General features: G+C 43.6%; 1 pseudogene; it reads right to left on the bottom strand.

Annotated features, from left to right (window-relative positions):
• Positions 1 to 388: 388 nt before the first annotated feature.
• The window catches only part of LOC134372599 (large ribosomal subunit protein eL42-like), a 126,068-nt pseudogene continuing 104,584 nt past the window's right edge, over positions 389 to 21,872 (bottom strand).

The raw sequence follows: 21,872 nt of genomic DNA, 5'->3' as shown, positions 1-21,872 counted from the left end.
TCTCAGCCCTTCTCCTCTTCTAGTCTCATGGTTTTAACTGTTACCTCACAGGTACCGGGTCCAGGAAGAAATGACAGCCTCTTGTCCTTTCTCCTGCCCACCCTGGCTGCGAAATCCCAGTTGGTGTGAAGAAACGGTCACTGTGCTGGGAGTCAGGATGCATTGACATTCTCTGGTTGGGTGACTTCAGGCGAGGAAACTCACCAAGACCTTAGTTTGCTTTCCTGCGAAATTTCTGCTCTGCCTCTCACTGGGCTGCTGAGAAGACCAAATGATAAAACGTCTGCAGAAACACTTTGTAAAAGTAAAACTCTGTACAGATACAGTTTCTTTTTTTGAACATAACCTCAAGATTTTATTGTCTTCATAGTAAAACCAAAGATGAAGCTTAGCACTGGATCACTTGGCCCTTTCTCATCTTGTCCCCTCCCAGTTCAAAATGCCTGCATCTCTTAATAGCCAGTCTTCTCTTAGATCTGCAGTTGGGCTCATGGCACTCAAGCCTCAGCACAGTCTTTGCGGTTTCACCAGAGCCACTCTGTTTCCTGTATGATGCCACTTTCTCTTAGCATACTTGCCTTTCTTGTACTGTGACACTTTGTGGGGTTGGTGCTTGCTATACTTCTTACAGAAAGTCCAGCGGGTTTTAGGAACATTCACCAAGTTTGTGGGAGCGCTGTCGGCATGGAAAGCTAGACCTAGAGTGTTGAGTGACCATGTGGGGAAGTGGAAACAGGAATGGCTAGACGACAACAGATTAGAGCCTGGAATTATTTTCTGCTCAGCTCCGCCACTCACCAGATTAGAGACCTTAGATATGTCCCCTTACCTATATGGGACTTAGTTTTCTCACCTAGAAATTGGGAAGGATAAAACCTACATCATAAAGTTGTTTGAAAATTAATAGAGGCAATGGGTATGACTATTTAGAAAACTGCAGAGTGTTATACAAATGGAAGGAATTTTTTATTATTGCCTAAATTGATTTAATTTGGCTTTAATCTAACTCTCCCTGGCCCTTGGGTATTTCATTTGCACCATAATATTTTCTGTTAGTTTTGATACTGCTTTTCCTTTAGTTTGAAAATGACTTTCCTCTGTTTTAGGTTTTCTTAATGAGACAATAAGCTTCTGAGAAAGAGACTGTATGGGTCAGGTGTACAGCGGGTTCTTCAGTCGCAGCTATTCCACTGAGGGATTTGTATACAGTCAGTGCTTCATGAATGCTGCAGATCTACTGAGGTCACTCAAGCACCCAGGCCTGCCTTCTGAATATTACCTCATTTCCAAGAAAGATGTTAGTGGGCTGACTAAGGAAAGGAAAAAAATATGAGCCCACAGAGTTATTTTTTGATGATTTATTCTTTCCTCAATGTCCTTTTTCTTTGATTTAATGAATGAGTCTGGTTCCCTAAGCCAATTGTGGAAGTCAGTCACTCATCACGATTTCTCTCTTCCCAGCAAGAGAGTAAAGTCCTTAAGAACAGGGCCTTGTCATAACTAATGGAATGAGGCTAGAAGAGGTATCTCTTGAGTAAAAGTATTAATCCCCATTTCAGTCTAATACAATATCTTAAACTAAAAGGTGCAATGGGATTAAAATACCTTTATTTTTCCAGATTAGAAGTATCAACCTTTTGAAACTTTAAGGCTGCAAATCCATTGCATTTATATACAATTTTGTGCAGGATGAATTTCCATAGAAACAAGCAGTGGTGAGTCTTGTGATTGTATGCCTGGTGCAAGATTGCTAAAAGCAACTTTCTACTTCAATCTATTAATTGCTTATTGAGTCCCTGTGAAGTGCAAAATACTCTGCTGAGCTTTGTGGGAGACACAAAGAAGAGGGAGATATGGTCCATGCACCCACATTAACTCCCACCTACACAGGGTCTGCCTTACAGGGGTAGAAGGACTAGAGGTGTGTTCCTTTGCAATTATTAATTAGTGCTTTCTTTAAGCACTTAGGAGCCTAGAATCAAACCTCATGACATAACACCTCCATGCTTTATTTCTGGGATTCCAAACCTTGCTACAGAGAGTTATGCCTCTCTTTCTGTTTCCTCCACAACAACATTGACCACAATAATATATGGCAAGTTTGTGACTTGCCAAAGGGACCCTTACATGGCTGACAGCATCATTGATGTCGAAAAGTCATGGGTAACAGAAATAACAACAGTAAAAGGAGGCAGGAAAGGTTAGGACCAGGAATGGAGCAAATGTGGTAAGATCAAGGTAAATTTTTTGGGGTTGAAAATATTTATGCAGTCCTGGTCATTTTAATAAATTTCCCAAGGCTGTGTTGATGGTTTTCCACCAGGCACCTTTCCCCATCTCTAATCTATGTCAGGTCACTGGGTGGAGGCCCGTGAATGCCCTTGGATTCACTATCACAAGCTATTAGATCAAGATTTCAATGATAAATAGATCCAAGTCTGAAGTTATTTCAAACATTCCCACAAAGACACAACTTCTTTAATTATGGAAGCCAAACTTATTCAAGTCCCTTGACATAATTAACAGGAGAAGAGGCGCAGTTCAAAGCCAAACCACCCTCTGAATCTATATTGCAGGCAAGTTTCCGCTTGGATCCAACAGTAGGTCATTTTTCTTGTGATTAATATGGAAACAAACTCAGTTCCTGCACAGTCAATGGTTAATGCTGTGTGTGTGTGTAGTAGGAAGACACAACACAAAAGGAGTGTAGAATTGGTGACATGACTACACTACTGATAAGCCCCATTAACACTGTACCTGATTTAACAGGGTGATGGTTAGGTATTGTGCATGAGATGAGTGTGAGGTTTATTAAATTTTATATTTTAAATTTTTATGAAGTATTAGGATCTGGAAAACATAGCACAGGACTATTTCCCTGGAGGGTTTCCAGTTTGGTATTAACAAAAAAGGTCAAACAACATATGGAATAAATATAAATCTCAGGGTGATTTCCTGCTCTGCCCTTCATTTGGAATCTTCAGTAAGGAGAATATTGGGGTTGCTGGTGAATGAAGAACTTTGGCCCAGGCCACCTACTCCTATTCCTTTCTCCAACCACTCAGCAGGAGACAAGGGAGAGGTTGTGCTTTCCACCTGCTCAGCCCTGAGTCTGGCTTAGTATTTTTTTTTAAACATTGTTAAAATGGACACTTTCAAGTATGTGCAAAGGTAGAGAGAGAAGCTAATTAAGCCTCCATTTGTGCATCACCTGGCTTCAACATCTGCCAATCTTATCAATGTCTGCCAATCTTATTTCATCCGTTACCATTTCCCCCATTTTTCTTGAGTTAGTATTTTAAAGCAAGTTCTAGATACCATGTTTTGTCACTTGTCAATATTTCAATATGCATTCTCACTGATAAGAATTTTAAAAAATGTTGCATGCACTTGATGCTACATCTAATAAAAATTCTAATCAAGTAATATTATCTAATATCCAGTTCATATGCAGTTTTACTAATTGTTCTAGGAATGTCTTTTTCAGGTTGATTTTTTAAATGAGAATTTTATAAGCTCTACGTAGTGCATTTAGTTGGTTCTCTTAAATTTGTTTTAATCTACTTGCTTTCCATGCCATCGATTTGTTGGAGAAACTGGTATTTGTATCCTCAGTGGATAAAATGATCCATGGCACTTGAAAGATCGCTGGATTGGGAATCAGGAGACCCACACTGAGGGCCCAGCTCTGCCAGTAATGATTGTTGTGACCTTGGGATAGGCAGTTGACTTTTCTGAGTGTCAGTTTCCTTATCTAATATATAAACGGGTTTGACCAGGTGGTCTGTGTGATCCCTTCCTAAACAGCAGGGGAAACAGTACAGGAATGGCTGCTACCCTTTGTATGTGCCAGATGCTTAAACTCTCAGCTTCCCACAAGGTAGGCATGTTTCTGAATTTGAGCCTGTAAAAACAACCAACCAACTAAATCCAGTCACGTTTGGAAGAAGGTGGACCTTCTTCACCAGCAGTGTTCTGACCTGAAAGCTCCCTGAAAGTAAAGGGAGAAAACCTGGGTGTCTGGGGAAGAGTTGTGAGTGGCTCACTGAATCGTTTCCCTTATCTCAAACTTTCCTGCCTCATTGACCACAACCATTGGTTCCTCACCCATGGACAGGACACGTAATGTCTGAAGTCCTTCTTTCTTCTATAATGCATCAAGTTTGAAATGGAGAGGATTCCAGGACCATGGAACATTAGAGTAGCAACGGAACTTGGCAGTAATTTAGTCCAATTCCTAATATGATGGACAAATCCTTTCAATAACATTCCTTGAAGTATTTCTTGACAATAGGCTGAGCCTCCCTGTGGAGATAGCTGCTGGCCTCCTGGAGCAGCCCATTCTGGTTCATGCAAGTCACTAGAAAGTTCTTCTTCTTCTTTGTTTTTAAAAAATTTAAATTTTTATTGAATCAAAATTGATTATACATATTTTTGGGTTTCAACATTGAGATATGTTGATCAAATCAATATTACTAGCATATATATTGTTACAAATTGTAATTATTCTTTATGCCCCTTGTCCAATCCCTCCTCATCCCCCTTTCTCTCTCCCCACTCCCCCCTCTAATCACCCTAGAATTCTTCTCTCCCTCTGAAAGAATAATGGTTACTCTGTTGATTTGCTGCCCAAATGATCTGTCCAATGCTGAGAGGCATGATCAGGTCCCCCAGTACTATCATAGAGCAGATGTTTCTTCCGCCACTATGAAATGGGCTCTGTAGAGACAGACATCCTCCTCCTTTCTTTATCTCTACTGGTGACTCTCCTTGTGTCAACTCACTCCAGTCCCTGGTGCACCATCTGTGTGGTGGTTGTGGCATCTAGCCGCCTTTACGGCAGCCATGGTTATCATGGTGGCTGTGGTGGGCAACCCACATGGAGGAGATGTTTTTGGCCTGCTCTGTAGTGCTGGCAGTGTGCCTGGTTGTGGAGAGTGTCTGATCCCCAGTTCTATGGCCTGGGTTGCCAAATGGGTCTCAAGGCACTAGCACAGGGTGCCTGGTTGTGGGAGGGGATCTGGTCCCCTTCTCCATGCCCCAGGTCCCAGGGTAGGCCCTGAGACACTGGCATGGGGTGCCTGGTTGTGGGAGGGGGGTCCAGTCCCATTCTCCATGCCCTGGGTCCCAGGGCAGGCCCCAAGGAGCTGGCACAGGGTGCCTGGTTGTGGGAGGGGGGTCTGGTCCCCTTCTTCATGTCCTGGGTCCCTGGGCAGGCCCCAAGGCAATGGCACAATGTGCCTGGTTGTGGGAGGGTGGGTCCAGTACCAGCTCCTTACCCTGTGTCCCTGGGCGGGCCCTGAGGTGCTGGCATGGTGAGCGTGGTTGTGGGAGGGGGGGTCCAGTCCCCTTCTCCATGCCCTGCATCCCCTGGCAGGCCCCAAAGTGTTGGCATGATGAGCCTGGTTGTGGAAGGTGGGTCCTGTCCCATTCTCCATGCCTTGGGTCACCAGGTGGGGCCCTGAGGAACTGTCACAGCATTCCTGGTTGTGAGAAGGGGGTTTGGTCCTTGGCTGCTAGCCCCGGGTCCCCGGGCAGGCTCCTAGGCATTGGTGATGTGCCTGTATATGGGAGTGGGGTCCTGTCCTTGGCTCCAATCCTCAGGTTCCCAGGTGGGGCCCCAAGGTGCTGGAGGTATGTGTGGTTGTGGGTGGGGGTCATACCCCTGGCTCCATACCTCATGTTCCCTGGTGGACCCCAAGGCATTCATGGTGTGCCTGGGCCGGAACTAAGTTTCTGTCCTTTGCTTGCTCCTAAAACAGGGGAACTTCCTGTGGGAACCAGTACTTGAGCTGTGTGGTTGAGGTAAATTGCCACTTTGCTGCTGTTTTCCTAGGGAAGACTTTGTGCAGCTCAGGGTTTAATGGTTGACCTTATAGGTACTTCTGGCTCTCCAGATACTTGGTGCACCTGGGTTGTGTAGAAACTCTGATCTGGGCCTGAATCTTTTCATCAAACTGCACCCGATGCAATTGTGCATTCTAGACCATTCTCCTCTGAGTGGTTCTGTGCTGATTGGGGGGTGGATTGGCTGTCCTTGCTGTGTCCCAGTGTTTTCCTGGTGGGCCCATCTCCACCACTGCCCATGCTCCAAACACTTCCCATGGGATGGGCCCTGCGCCAGTCTCTTGTGATGACTCACCAGCCTCTGAGTGGCTCCCTTTTTTCAGCTGTTCTGGCTCCTCGTTTTTATGTGGGTATACGGGAACCCTGTTAGTGGTCTTGCTGTCCTGGGGGCCACCAAAGTCCTCTTCTCTCCTTCTGCCTCCAAGTAACTCCATCTAAAGGGTACAGCTGTGGCTTCTGCCAGCTCCTGCTCCATGTGTTCCAGCATTAAAGTGGCCGTGGCCCGAAATGCTGAGAGCAGTTTTTTCTTTCTCTCTTCGTGGTTTCTCCTGCCTTCATGAGTTCCATAGGTCTCTCCTCCTCTTCCCCTGAGCTCCAGAAGCCCCAGCTTGGCTGATGTTATATTTTTATAGTTGTAAATTCGTTGATTTGTGGGAGAGAGTGACTCTGGGGACCATCTATTCTGCCATCTTGACCGGAAGTAGAGAGTTCTTCTTTACCTGAGATTTTCCTCTCTGAAACCCCTACTGCTTGAGCCTTTCTCTGTTCTCTATAAATATCCCTTATCTTTACATGACAACTCTCCAAATAATTGAAGACTTGGATTGAACTTATTCTTGTCTTCTCTGGCCAAGGACCTTCAAGCATGCACTGTGGTGTGGTCGGCTCCTCGCTGCCCTGGCTGCTTTCCTGTGGATGTGCTCCACTTGTCATTGTCCCTGTAGAGTGTGGCTCCCACAACTGGACACAGCACTCCAGGTGGGTGATCAGCGTGGAGCAGGGACTATCACTAACCTTGTTCTATACATTATATCCAGGTATATAAGTTGATATCCCTTACAGAGTCTTTCTGAAAATTTTCTAAAGATGTCTGTGGAAGGGGCCGAACCCGTGGCTCATTTGGGAGAGTGTGGCACTGGGAGCGCGGAGGCGCTGGGAGTCCCGAGGCCGCAGGTTTGGATCCTATATAGGGATGGCCGGTGCGCTCACTGGCTGAGCGTGGTGTGAACGACGCCAAGCCAAGGGTTGCGATCCCCTTACCGGTCACAAAAAAAGAAAAAAAAAAAGAAAAAAAAAAAAGGTGTCTGTGGAAGAAAGATGGTTTCAGAAAGCAGAAGCCAGGGACATAGGACCCATAGAATATTAGTGCTAGGAGCCTTCAACTGGAGGAATTTTTACGGGAAAAAACCCTGCAAGAGGATCATAATTCCAAATTTGATTTCCCAAAGACTTTTAGATTGGAAAGTCATCCTGATGTTCCTTTAGAATGTTTCATTATCCCAGACCTTCCTTGTCTATATAGAATGCCTTGGACTGACCTATGTATTTCCCCCTTGGAAATTTACCTCACTCTCCCACCACAGAAAGTCTGGATTATGCTACTGTGATGATTTTGGATTAATCAACTCCAAGGCTTTAGGTGAAATTCTCCTGGAATATATAATTTTCTTCTATAATGGAGAAGAATGTGGGTGGAAGATGGATATTGAAGGACCTGAGAACCGGAGGCTGGCTTCTGGGAATGATTTCAATAAACCATGGAAGGAATGAGGAGCCCATGAGATATTGGAGGTAAAAGCCACAGACAAGTAAGAAATTTTCTGAAAATACAAGAAGCACAGTATTGTGGGCAGGATCTTGCTCAATGTGGTGGGGCAGGTGCTAAGAAGCATTGAAATCTGCTCTAGTTCTTATATAGCTCCTACAGGGTGTCCTCTTTGCCATATGCTAATCCTAATTGCTATTTTGGACAAGTTTCCTAAATGTTGAGCTGTGTTTTTCTCATTGCTGTAGAGATGATTTTACTACTAACAAACATAACTCTCTCTCCATGTTTCTTCTTGCCCTTCCCCACTCTTATAGATAGTTCTGGAAGGGTGTCTCCTTCCAGAACTTTGTCACCTTCCTGTGGCATCCATGTGTGGACCAGGACACCCCTCTAGGGCAGTGTTGGCCTGGAGAGTGGGGGAGGGGCTGTGCATTATTCTATGTATTAGTAGCCCTTGGCCTAATACCCCTGAATCAATGTCAGTCTTTCCTTATGCATTATAGAGCTGCCAGGTCTCCCTGGTCTGCTCCCTATGCCTTCTCATCCTGCCAGCGCTGGCGTGGGGTAGGGGAGTGATGTAGAGTATGGGCATCCCAAGGAAGGTTGGAGTGTTTGGCTGTATTGCCAAAATCTCTCTCTCCCACAAGCATGGAGCCAGGAGAAGGAAAATGGACTCATTGGGTGACACCCAAAAGTCAGAGCAATCATGAAATCCTCCTTCCTGAGTGAATGTGGTGGTTTTATCAGGACCCATGTAGGGAGAGTACTTCCGTGATGCCAGTGCACTCAGTAGCTTCTAATTCAGCCAAGCCAAACCTTCAACGTAAATCATCCCTGCCTCAGACGTTTGTCTTTTACCCAAGAAAGCCATCAGATTCTTACCTGAAATAATGCAAGGAAAGTTTTAGAGGAGCCCTGTGGACCGGGTTCCTTTTTTCCCTTGTTCTCTCCCTGTGTCCCTCAGTGATTCCCATTGTTCAGCAAGGGGTTACTGTGCAAACCTGGCAACCTCTCTTTCACTCAACAAAGAAATTTAGCAATCTCTGAGGCTGTGTCACCTTGCCAGCAGAAACACTGAATGGCAATAGCGTTGAGAGTCAACACTAATAGCCGACACCAAATTAAACTGCCAGCCTCGGTGTGATGTAGCTCTGTCACCTCTTGACACCTCTGATGTGAGTACTGGGGTTTCTGCAGGAAATTCATCAGCTGTAGTTCATGACGCATCATCTTTATATATCTGTCCATCTACATTTGTCAGCAACAGGCAAGCCTCAAGTGACTCCAGTGATTGGTATATAGATTGCACCACCTCCAGAAATAGTAAACAGGGCTTTAACTCTTGGGGCTCCGTCAGCTCTGCCTTTCTTGCTGACAAGGCCTGGTTACCACTGATTACTGGCGTTGCCATTCTTGTGTTTTGGGTAGTAATTGACAAAGGCTCGTTAAGGAGGTCTCCTTTCTTTTCCTTCCCAACCAGTATCTCAAATGTTTCCCTTCTTTCCAAGTTAGATATTCTGTGGGTGCGCATTCTCTGATGTGTATTTCTTAGAATGTCACCTGAAAACGTATGTTTGCTCATTAATGGCTAGATTTACCATTGCTGTGATGGGGAAGCTTAGAAGTTTAGTACGGGTTCATCTTGTTAATCAAACTTGTTTGATTCCCAGTGGAGAATGTCTTTGATTTTTCCATGCCTTCCAGGCAGATCATTTTAATATACTAATAGCCGCTAATGTCCCAAGATCAGGGGCTTGCTGATTTTAAGAATATTTTCAGACCCTTAAAATACTCACTGGTCATCACCACCTTAGATGCTTATTTACTATGCTATCAACACCCTCAAGCTCATATATGCTCTTAAGTATAAGTTAAGTAGCTTTTCAGGGGGTGCAAATGTATTTTTTTCCTTGCATGCTTTCCCAATGTGATCGCAGAAAGAATAGTCCCAAATATATAAATAATCGAAGAGGACATGGGGGCCTTCAGCTTTTGGTACCATATTTCAGGATCTATTTTAATTTTTTGGGGGGGTTTCATTGCAAAGATACTATATTCCACATGTACTTCATAGAATGAAGTCTATTCTTGTTCATAAACTGTGAGTGTTTTTATTTTTGCTTTTGTTTAAGGAGACTGAACTTTTCTATGGTAAAGGTAATGCCTTCTTGTTTTTAGTTCTTTGATGACAGAGCCCTTGATGCTGTATCTTTAGGACTGGGAAATGCTGTCCTGTGCTGGCTCATGAGGGCCATGCACATGCACTGGGTAGTGCTGCCCCTCAGGGTGTTAGCATCATTTGGTAATTGCTCTTACTTGGGCATCCGCTTACTTCTTCACATACTGAGCCTCTGATGGAGTTCATAGCATGTTTGCGGACGATGCTGAGAGGACATCACTGGTGGCTGTGGTCAGTTATGAGCCCTTCTTGAGGATGTGAGGGGGCAGCAGTGGGTAGTTAGTGCACCCAATGCACTGACTAGAGGTGGCAATCCATTCTAGAATGGACTCTCTGAGGCAGGAGACATGCCTGTTTAAATATCTTGAAATGTTCTGAATTTAGCTTTAAGTTAATCTGGGGGTGGGTGGGTAGAGGTGGTGGTGGTGGGTATAGATTAAATAAAATTTCCAGGAGTTGATAGTGTTGAAGCTGGATGATGGACACATAGAGTTCATCAAACTATTCTCTTTGCTTTTGTACGTGTTTGAAAATTTCCATAGTACAAAGTTAAAAACATGATCTTAATTTCCTTGAAATGTCAATTTGTGGCTCTGTGAATTGAAATGATTAGATTTGACTACTGTTAATGATCTTACATTGCTTAATAGACAAATTCACATCAAGCATCTTTAATGTTAATTTTATATGGATTTCAAAAAGGATTCAATGTGGGCTCTGTTTTCTTAGTACCTTTTGGACTTCTCTCAGTTCACAAAACCACTGGTTTTGGTGTCAGACTTAACCTTAGGTCAGCTCCACACTGCCTAAGGGAAAACTGACGTTTGATATTCTTACCTAGGATATTTTCTGGTACTTCAAGAGAATAAGACTCCCCAAACCCGGCTCTCCTTACCCTGGAATTCTCCTGACAGTTGTGGCTATGGAGAAAGGGCTTGCTGAGAAGGGAGAGTTGCTCACATGTGTCATGTTTTTATGCACATATCATCCTGCTTCAGTTTTATTCCCGTTCTTCAAAATGCTCTCCCAATTCAGAATGCAAGACACCCATTACTTTTAATAAGGATGTTCTACACATCAAGGCAGATCACGGCATGCAAAGGTTTATGGCATAACAGGAAAATAAAACCTCTAACAGTTCAAATTCCAAAAAGGTTTTATGAATTAATGAATATTAAGGAGAGCATGCTTAGGATGAATTTACAAAATAGGATCTTTGACCAATTAATTAATATGCAAGACTATGGTCTAAGACAGCAAAAAACCAGGAACAAATTCCTGCTCAGTCTGAATCATTGTGCTGAGGTCGAGACCCAGCATATAGAACCAGCTTGAGAGAAAACAGTGAACAAAATGGTGAGAGAAAATTCTTCAAATTCCACTTATAACTTATATCTTAGGACCATTTGGAAAGCAAGTGCTTAGAGAGAACATATTTGTAAAATGGTAGACATCTCAGCAGTGAAAGAGCCAGGGGAATCTCCTTTAATATGAGATGGCTCTATTTAAATATACATTTGAGATGAATAAGAAACTTGGAGATGGTTAGAATAAGTTGGAGGGTGAAAACACATGGAGACCAGCCACTCACTCAAGGCTATGTTTCAGAGGCTGTGACTTGAAGTGGCTGAGATAAACACTTAGCTCACTCAACTGGGGATTATAATGGGAGTGCTGACAACCCTCACTAATTAGGACGCTCTCAGGCAGCTCTGTAATAGCTGTGGGGAGTTGCTGTCAGTAAACAGTGTTACATTTGGGGGGGTCATTGCAGCGGGCGCCTGTCCGCAGAGACTTTGCTTGCCTTGCTCCTAGCAGTCATCTTGCTTCCAGCTCTTCCTCAAACACCCCAAGGACCTCAGTGCCCTTCTCCAAGAGACACAAAGGATTCTGAGCCTCCCTGCAGTCTCCTCTGCAGGCAGAGGGTGAAAGATGACACCTGCAAACACACAAACTAATTATAACCCTGTTTAGTTCCTGTGGGCACATCCCTCCGTCCATCCCCTTTGCCCTTTCCCACATTTAATTCCTATTTGGTGAGGAGGAAAGGATTATTTCTGGAAACCAGCCTTTCCCTTCCAGCTCCCCCCAGCCACCAGATACAGGTGAGTCATCCTGTGGTAATTAACAATCTCATCTTTAGGAGTACATTTTATGGTATTCTTGGTCAGGTAAATTCTAAATTAGCTCAGTTAAAATGGGTCATAAGACACAATACTGCCATCCCTATTAGCTCCTGGACCTCTGCCAATGCACCGCACTATTTTGGGAGCTGGGCTCTGGCAAAAGGAATCATTACCCAGAGATTATGTGCAGGAAGAGCCATGTGGAGGACAGGCATTAAATGGCAGCCTTCCCTCCTTCTGGCTTCACTCTTAAGTCCTGGGGTGATAAATGAAGGGTTAGAAAGGATTGATTGTGGGGAGGGGAGGATATAGGGATGCTGAGGGAGGGCTCTGGGACCTGAGGTGGCTATCCCCACCACCAACCAGCAATGCTGGGGAAAGTCTGCTGCCAGCTTCCCCCTTGGGATTCCCAGTGGCCCTGAGGAGGATGGAAGGGCTTTCCAAACACCTCCAAGAGTGGTTTGATCTCCCCAGGCCATGTACATAGGGTAAGAATGAGGAAAAGATGTGGGGGGCTCCAGGCTCTTCTCGGAAGGAGACATCTGAATGTTCTTGGACAAGTCACTTTCCTGTCTCTTGTCCTGTTTCCTCACCTACTGATTGAAAGTGTTGGGCCATATGACCCCTGAGGTCCTTTCCATTTCAAACATCTTGTGACTCTGTGGAATTTTCTGAAAATCGGTGAAGTTGTCCTGGGATGTTTGCCTGACTCTCTGGAGACAACCATGGCTCTGCTTAAGGCACAGTTGCCTCTTTTTTTTTTTACTGTCCACTTTTGATGTACAAGGAATTCAGCACAAAATAATCCATTGTGTTCTGAATGCAGAGAGAAGATTACTTAACTTTAATAAAAAATATATGCAAACAAACACTCTTTTGAGGACCTACAATGTGCCAAAGCAGTTTGCCAGGAGTATGTGTGCATGTACTGTGGGAACGGGGTAGGGAATAGGTTACTGCCATGAACAAGACACTCACTCTGCCCTTAAGCATCTTGCAGTCTGAGATCAATATGGACTGAGCAAATTCAAGCAAGGATCGAGTTTAGGCTGACTATTAAAGTATCCAGGAGAAAAATTTGAAATTAAAATGAGAGAGTGAAGGAGTGACTTTTAAAAATAATTTTAACATTTACTTGTACATATTTGTGGGGTCCAGTGTATCATTTCGTTACATGCATATACTTCACAATAATTCACTTAGGGTAGATAGCATAGTTTTGTATCTGTTAGTATACCACTTCGAGGAGCAACATTTTTTGTTTGTTTTTTAAAAATTTTATTTTACTTCTCAATATACATTGTAGTTGATTTTCATGCTTGAGGAGCAACTTTTAAAAGCATAGTGGTGTAAGGGTTCTACCTACATCTGGGATGGGGAACATTTGGTGGCCCTTGACTTAGAGACACTGGTATCACTAGGCATTCCACACCTCTACTTCCACTGGGTGTAATGCTAAGCAAGGGAGTCCAAGAAGCATAATTTTAAGCTTCCCAGACTTGTGAAACATGGCTGGCAAATGGGAGGACGAATGTAGGGAGGGGATTGAAACGCTGCCTGAAGCGATAAAGAGTTTGAGTTGCATCCACAGGGCAATGAGAAACCACTTTGCGACACTAAAGTGTGGGCTGACACGTTCATCATATCACTGGAGAAAACTACTTTGGCAGCATTCAGAAGGTGTGGAGAAGTCATCAACAGAAGAGTTTAATAAAATGGTGACAACAGCTCAGATCACAGAAGATGAGATTTGCAAAACTTTGTGAAATTTTGAAGACAAGAGATAAAAGAGAAAAATATCCTCTACATTGAAATCTAAACAATATTTGTTTGAAAATAATCATGTAGAGATCCAAAGTGCACAGTTAAATTAAGAAGAAAAAGAACAACAGCTACCATTTATTGAATTTTTATTATATGCCAGTCATGTTTTACTTATTTTACATATTACCTCATTTAATCCTCATGACAGCCCTATGTGGTAGGTATTGTGATTCCATTTTACAGATGTAGAAACTAAGCCTAAGAAACATTAAGTGACTTACTGAAGGTACATAGTTAACAACTATAAGAGATCAAGTTATAAGTAGGGGAGGGTCTTTCCTGGAAGTCTAGGTTAGTCTCATTCCAAGTATTATTCCCTATGCAGTATAACTGAATTTGTTCCTGAAACATCATGTATGTTATATTTATAACATTTTCCAGTGATTTTTTAAGAAAAATGTAAATTTTGAAATATCTTAAGGTTGATGAGTAAAATATTTAAGGTAAGAGGTTAATGCAATCCTAGTGAGACCCAGTGGCCCTCAAAAGATTCCTGAAAACCATTGGTAGAAATGTGATCACCATTATCATAGCTCTTGCCATTTAGCACAAACATCGAAGGATGTCTTTCAAGTGCTGGAGGAAGATGAATTTATGTCCTTGAAAGGGGACTGTCATTTCCATAAAGGAAGGCGGGAATACAAGAGGACTTCCTCTTATCAATTTTTGTTCTATAAGTTTGTGGAAGTGTTCCTGACTTCTTCCTTTGGCTTCAAAAGACCAGGAGTAGAGGGGGAACTGGCAGTAAGCTCTTTCTGGAAAACAAGTACTTTTCATGCCTGTGTGACATGTACATGCTTTAAAAAAATATTAAATACAATATTGTTATCTTTGCCTCTTAAGTTTTTTCTGATTCACATAAAACTGGAAAAAGTGGAGTTGATGTTTCTCTCATGTTGGGCAGTTGGCACCTCAATTTGTAATAGAATTAAAACCGTTAAAGGTGAATTCAGTGAGAAAATGGGTGATTTTAGTACATTTTCCTTTAAATGACTATGAAGAGTTCTCGTATCTCCTTGAGTACTAAGGCAGAACTTTCTGGCATTGGGTGTTACGGGTTCTTGGAATTATTTACTTCTTTAGGTTGTGCAAAAATTTTTCCCTAGAGACTTGAAAACTAGTGTCTTGTTTGAGATGGCTTATAGATAACCCTCTTTCTGAGGAAGAGTGGGGACCAAATGGCCTTTTTGGGTGTTTTTATGCTTACAGAAATTGATACACCATTTTTCATAGAGCATCCTTTACCTGTTTATTTTTTTCCGTGTGTATAGTCATGGTTGTAGCTGTGCAGAACAGGGCCCACTCTGACTAGGTTAAGCAAGAAAGGGGTTGACATAAAGGACGTTAAAGGGAGGGGAGAAGCACCATTGGGGTCAAGCTTCTAGGTGGATGACTCACGCCAAAGTGCAGAAACTGGCCTGAAGGGCAAGCCCTGAAGCTGCTGAATGCCAGATGCCAGGAAACCGCAGCTACTGCACCTGCTACAGCCACCAGCCCTGTTGCTATTTCTGTGCCAGAAATTCTACCCTGAACTACCAGAAAACCTCCATGGGCATTGCTGCCTCCACCACCAAAAGCTGCGTGCCTCTGCCACTCCTTTCCCCAGGAACAAGGGACATCCCCCTCAGCCCGCCTCATACACTGTGTACTTCCAAAACACAGTGTCACCGTTGTGTCCCTGCTCGGCAGAGCCTAAATCTCGGGCCTGTGTCTTAGCTGCAAGGAGGGTGGGCATTTGTGTTTCACTTTGAAGATGTTGGATTCACAATGTGAGGATATCCCCTGACAGAGGAAGTCTATTCCAAAGACAAGGGGCACTGTGGATGTGGTAGATGTCACTACTATATCCCAGGTATCTTCTCTCCATGTATATGGAGCAGTGGACTGTGGGCAAGGAAAAGCTAGAGGAGACTTTCACTGAGAGGCTCTGTAAGTAGACATGAGTGTGCCACTCATATTCAGCAGGATCCATTGAATTGAGGTGCCTCTGCCACTTCCAGCCATCAGTATCTGCATGTCTCAGCCTGAGGGTGCTGCTGGAACCCTGTGCGGGGTGCTGAAAGAATTAACACTCTTCTCCCACCCCCCAGCAGCTGTCAATGAATGGTTGACCCCAGCTCCTTTGCCCCTTGGGTTGGGTAACCCAGAGGCTCTTACTTTACACTGAGTTCCAGTGCTTTCCCTGGGATTTAGCCCCAGTTGTCCCCAGTGGTAGCTGGCTTGGTAGCAGATCCTTTACTGGCTTCCTTCCATTCCTGGTTTCACTTCTGCACTCGCCCACTGGTGTTTCTGGTACTGCTATAATATACTACCTGCACCTTGTCTTGGATCTGCCTCAGGGGGACTCACCCGTAAGCTGACTACTCTGCCATAGGTGCTCACACATTTATCATGAGTTAATCCTTTGAGCACCATCAGGTGACAGTGACTAATGAGGAAAATGAGGCTGCTGCCTAGCCACGGCTTCGTGGAAGGCTTCTCCCTCCCTCACTGGGAAGTCTGTCCGGAGCGGGGCTGCTCCCGGGTGGGGCGGTGCCCCCAGGTCTTCAGGCTCAGCAGCGAAAGCCCTCACAAGCTTCCCTCTGCTGCCCCCGAGGCTAGTTCAGCCTAGAGAAAAATCACTCCGAGGACTGTCCTTTTGTGTAAACTGCTGCTAAAATACTTTAAAAGGGTTCAGCTCCCTTCTGTCAGAGCTCCTCTCTGCTCCTCTGGGGTGGGTGGGGGGCAGAAGGTAAAGAGACAGTGTGAAACAGAACATTTGTGAGCCTTTACAAATGCCCCCAAATGTAGGCTCTCTGCCTCCTAAGACCACAGTCCCTCTCGACAGATGGAGGTAATTTCCATTTTGCTCTACAAGAAGAAATAAAACAATCACCATTCTGTCAGTTTCCTAGTGTAGAGTCTTTTCGGGTGATTTTATATCCAGTGGTGCTGCTGTCGCCAGAGCCTTAGCAGGGCTGAACTACCTGCAAACCTTTACAACGTCCTTGTGTCAGAGCACTGGCGAGAGTTCTTTTCTCAAAGAGCCTGAATGCTCTATCAAGTTCAAAAAATTTTGCAGTTTTTGAACATGGACCGGAACATGGTTTCAGGACCCCTTTAAAGCACTTACAAGAGTGGCTTGAAAATATGGAGAAAGAAGTCCCCTTTCCAAAGGTGCTGTCTTCCCGTGGGCTTTGCTCTCAGAGGGCTCCCAACTGCCCACCAGCCTTTCCACCCCTGCATGTGTATATGGGTTTCCCACGCCCCTGCCCCTTCGCTTTTTCCAGATATAAAAGTCAAACACTTCTACTGCAGTACCTTTTCTCAGAAAACACTTGACCCACCAGTTCCACAAACACTCCGTTTTCAAGTTGTGGAGAATAGAGGCACAGAAGAGAGAAGTGATGTCTTTAGAGTCATTCATGGCTCGGAGGGAAGGAGAGCTGCCTCAGAAAACACTCCCTTAAGAATTAGACAGAAAGGCTTTTATGCCACTCAGTGCTTGGAAAGAACCTCTAGAAGGGGCTAGTGTGGAGGGCGCTCGAGGAGGAATTCAACAAATACTGCAGAACAGAAGGTTATTTCCTTTCTATAAAATATCCTTCAGAAAATAGGGAGTTATCTTATAGCCGTTTAGACAATAACAATTTTTTTTGAGTGCCTACTGTGTGCTAGGCAATCTCTAGACTTCTTTTTGTAAAGGGCCAGGCAGTAAATATTTTAGGATTTGCAAACCACAGATCTCTGTCACAATGATTCAGCTCTGTCATTTACCCAGTAAAAGCAGCCATAGACAATACATAAATGAAGGGGCCTGGCAGTGTTCCAATAAAACTTTATTTACAAAATCTTTTTTTTTTTTTGTCTTTTTCGTGACTGGTAAGGGGATCACAACCCTTGGCTTGGTGTCGTCCGCACCGCGCTCAGCCAGTGAGCGCACCGGCCATCCCTATATAGGATCCAAACTAGGATCCAAACCCAGTGCGCCATGGGGTAGGCCCTTACAAAATCTTAATTTACAGATTTGGCCCACAGGATATAGTTTGCTGACACCTGTTCTAGGCACTGGGACATAGTAGTTAACAACACAATATCTCTGTCAAGGAACCTATATTCTGATGTAAGTGCTACTTTGGAATCCGAATCCTTACCAATGGATACTGTGGCTTGTAATAAGTGATTCAGTGATAGCATTATATCTGGATTGAAAAAAGACCTTGATGGAAGTAAAGACAGTGAAATTTGTATGAAGTGACCCAGAAAGTGGCTCTAAAAAGACACTGATGCCCAACATGCTTGTGATGAGTTTGAGTAAAATCACTTTATGATGGAATGTGAGATTGAGAGGGAAAAAAAGTTTGTAAATTGATATTTCTAAATTGATCCTGTAGATGTAATATAAATATGTATGTGAATGAAAATAGAACACTATTACTCTAAGTAGAAAGTTTATTATTTTATTCACATTCCAGAAATCATAAATTCGAGTTGACCAAAATATTTTTGGGGGGCCTTCTCTTTGGAGAAGCGGGTGATTGCCTTATGCTTCATCCCTCTGGCTACCACCATCTTTTCATTCCCCGACTAGTTTTCTCCTGGCTCCCACCCCTCACAGTCAACCCTTTACAAAGCTGACAGAGTGATTATTTTAAAATGGAAATCAGATCCATGGCTCTCTTGTTTAAGACCCTCCAGTGGCTTCTCACCACATTTGGAATACTATCCAAAGTCCTTTCCATGGCCCCCAAAGGCCACCAGGACGTGGTCCTTACCTCCCTCTTTAACCCCATTTCCCCACCTCTTCTCTCCTTCCTCATTCTGGTCCAGCCTCACTTACCTTCTTGCAGTCCTTGGACCCGGTGCTTTGAATTCGTATTCCCTTTTTCTGCATGGCTCTGCCTCAGGCATCCATGTGGCTGGCTTCTTCACTTCACCCGGGTCTCGGCTTGAATGCCACCTCCTTGGAGAGACCTTCCCGCCTGCCCTATCTAAAGGAGCCCCCGTCCACACTCCATCCCCGTAGTCTGCTTCATTTTTCTCCATAGCACTTATCACTCTCTGACTTCGTTCTATATATTTCTGCATATTTGCCTGTCTCCCTCACTGGAATGTTAGTTCCTTGATGGTTTTGTCTTTTTCTAGAATCTAATTAAAGCTGAATTCTCAGTTCCTAAAACAGCGCCTGGCATGTAGCAGACCTGCAGTAAATACTGAATAAGTGAATAAATAAACGAATGATTATTTGATATCTATTAAGCACCAGTTATGTGCTGACATTATTCCTGCTGCTTCTGTGTACATTATCACACAACTTCTTTGTGGATGTCATTCCATGTGTGAAAGAGAAAGAGTAGATCCTGCTTTGGTGCAAATAGGTTACAAATGTCATTTGAGGGCATAAAGTCAATTAAAAGGAAAATGAACTTTTATTTGCACTGTTGCTATGGAACGGCCTTCATTTTATCTTTGGTTAACCTCAGCCTTTCTCAGTATCCCACGGTTGCTCAGCCTCCCTCTCTCTCCCTTAAGACTACAAAGAAAATGCATGAGTTCTCTTGTTTCCATCTTCCATTTGCTGATCTCTGTTTTCACCCTCTGTGTCGAATTGGCATTCCCTTAATTCAACTTTCAGGGGTTTTCTGTTGGTTTGTATGCCCAGGGCAGGGCAATTCTACAGTGACCAAGCTCAATGCTTTCATGTGACCACTCCCCTAATCTAAGAAACCCTTTGAATTACTAAACTGTGTTTCTTGAGGAAATGTTTCCCTGAACATTTGCTATTCCTTTCTGCTGTAAGGCTCAGACATATAGCTTGAATCCACTGACTTATTTTATTTCAAAATTTCTTTTGGAATCTATATTGAAGTGTGCTGATCTGGATCATCCAGATGAACATTAGGACCTTAGCTATGAATTAACACAGTCATGGGGCTTAAAGCGAGCAGGTACTTTCTTCTCTATCCTGAAGAATTGCTGGGCAGGTGGCTGAGTTCCTACGCAGAGATTGCACTCGGTACGGATGCTGCCTTTCCTCTGCCCTGTTCTCACTTCATCCTTCATCCAGCTCTGCCCACTGGCAGCTCTTCCCATCTGACATTGACCTTTGTCTCCTCCACTGTTACTTTGAATGACCACACGCCCCCTCCATTGTCTTCTTGTTGCCAGGCATTGTTTTGTCACCTTTCAGGCTCTGTCAGGTATTTCATGTGGATGCTTCCATCTTCCAAATGACCTCATGCTCTCCATATGCGTCGACATTAATCTTGGTGATGATTCTCAAGTCCATGAAGGATTTCTTCCACCCCACAGGCCAGACCAGATTCCAACTCTGTGGGCTCCTATTTTAGACCTCTTTGAAAGCTTTCTCTCTGAGTAGCACGTCATTTTGAACTCTTTCATCCTTCCTCTAGTGTGAGCTACGTTTGGAATCTCCAATCCAATTTCTTTTTTAGGTACTCTTGGTAACTAGCCTACAGGTGAGGTTATTTACTCTTTGCACACAGACACCACTTCTTTTCTGATTTAGCCCCTAGAAGTTGTGTTTCCAAGATGAAGCAAAACCTTCCATGCCATCTTGCTTGTCTCTGGAGTTTGCTGTAATTTTCTAAAGAAATATTTATACCTCTGTACCTTCATCTGGATAGGGTGGCTTGGGCGTAGGATGAGGAGACACAACTCTTTGGATTTTAATGCTCACTTGGTCATTGCCATTCTCTGCAGTTTTTCAGAAGTAAAGTTTTTGGGACTTAACTACCTTTACGGTAGGGGGGTAGCTCTGGATTCTAAGCAACATGTCACTAGAGAGGGCTAAGTTTGCTAAAGGAAGATTCTTCCCTTTTAATTTGACTGTTACCTAGGGTCTTTTTTAGAGTGTAAGAATTATGAATATTGTAGCAATGCTTTTCTTTAGATTTATCATAAAATGGTACATAGTCCTTGCAAATAACATTGGGACATGCAATAGTAGTAACAAACTTCATCCATAATCTTATCACCAAGAGGCAAGTATTTCGTTTTCTTCTAGTCTTTTTTCTATTCTTATGACATGGTTCAGTGCAACCCACAAAGTGATAGAGGGCTATAGCAAAAGCCTTGAAAGGTTTGCCATCACTTATTACTTTAAATACACATTTTAATTCAAGTCACTTCCCAGCCTTATAGATGGAGTAGACATCAGCATTGGAAGGGGTCTTTTTCAGCTTCTGATCTGACTACTACTAATGGATGCATGGATCTCCCACAATTTTCCTAGAAAGTTCCATCAAGGTTCTATTTGCTGGGCTCTGACCTTTGCTTCTGTGTTTTCTTCCACCTGGAATGAGTTTCCCGCATCTCTGCAGGTTCAAACTATCTCTTCTCTCAAGACCCTTAGATTAAAGACTTACTGATCCTCTCAAGTGGATATTTTTGGTTTCCTCTTTCATCTGTTTCTTTACTCATTTGAGTAGTGCAATATTCTGAGCCTAGAATACAATATTTCTGACATCTTGATGGTTAGTGAAATTTTCTATTTCAAAGATAATAGCAGTTTTCTGTTTTTCAGAGGTAGAGATTTTATATTGTGGGGAATGGGAGGACTGTTCTCTCTCTGTCTTTCAGTGTGGGGGGACTCTGACATTTCAATACATCTTTATGCACAGGTAAAGTGCAGATCCTGCTCTGGAAAGGACAGTTTGAGACCATGAGGATGGAGCCAAATTCAAAATGATGGAAAGTGTTGTTCACTGTGACAGAGTTGCATCTCTGCAGAGAGTGTTTTGATACTGGCTGGGAGACGAAGGAGAGATTTCCTTCCTCAGCTGGAGAGAAGAGGGTGTCAGGCATTGGTCTCTAGGTGGGGAACATCTGTCCATGGAGGTAGTAATTTGGCTTTGAAACATGGTGACATGTGTATCACAGGACTAGGGAGAGAGACGCCTTCAGAGGCATAACTCCATTGACTCAGGGAGTAGTGACCCAAGCTTTGTGGGCTCTCATCTGTGTTTTAAATCTCCTTCTCTATCCCCAAGTCTTCAGTAAAGGTCTGTTGAACATCACAGTCTGCCCAAGGCTATGCATTGGGAGATTACAGAAGAGTCAGTGTTCTCACTGGTGAAGAATCGGTACTGAGAGTGCTCAGGTCACCTGGAGTAGGCTGGCTAAGCCA

The sequence above is a fragment of the Cynocephalus volans genome, chromosome 3 (genome assembly GCF_027409185.1).
Source record: "Cynocephalus volans isolate mCynVol1 chromosome 3, mCynVol1.pri, whole genome shotgun sequence".
Classification (NCBI taxonomy): Eukaryota; Metazoa; Chordata; class Mammalia; order Dermoptera; family Cynocephalidae; genus Cynocephalus; species Cynocephalus volans.
This window is presented reverse-complemented; position numbering and strand designations above follow the sequence as displayed.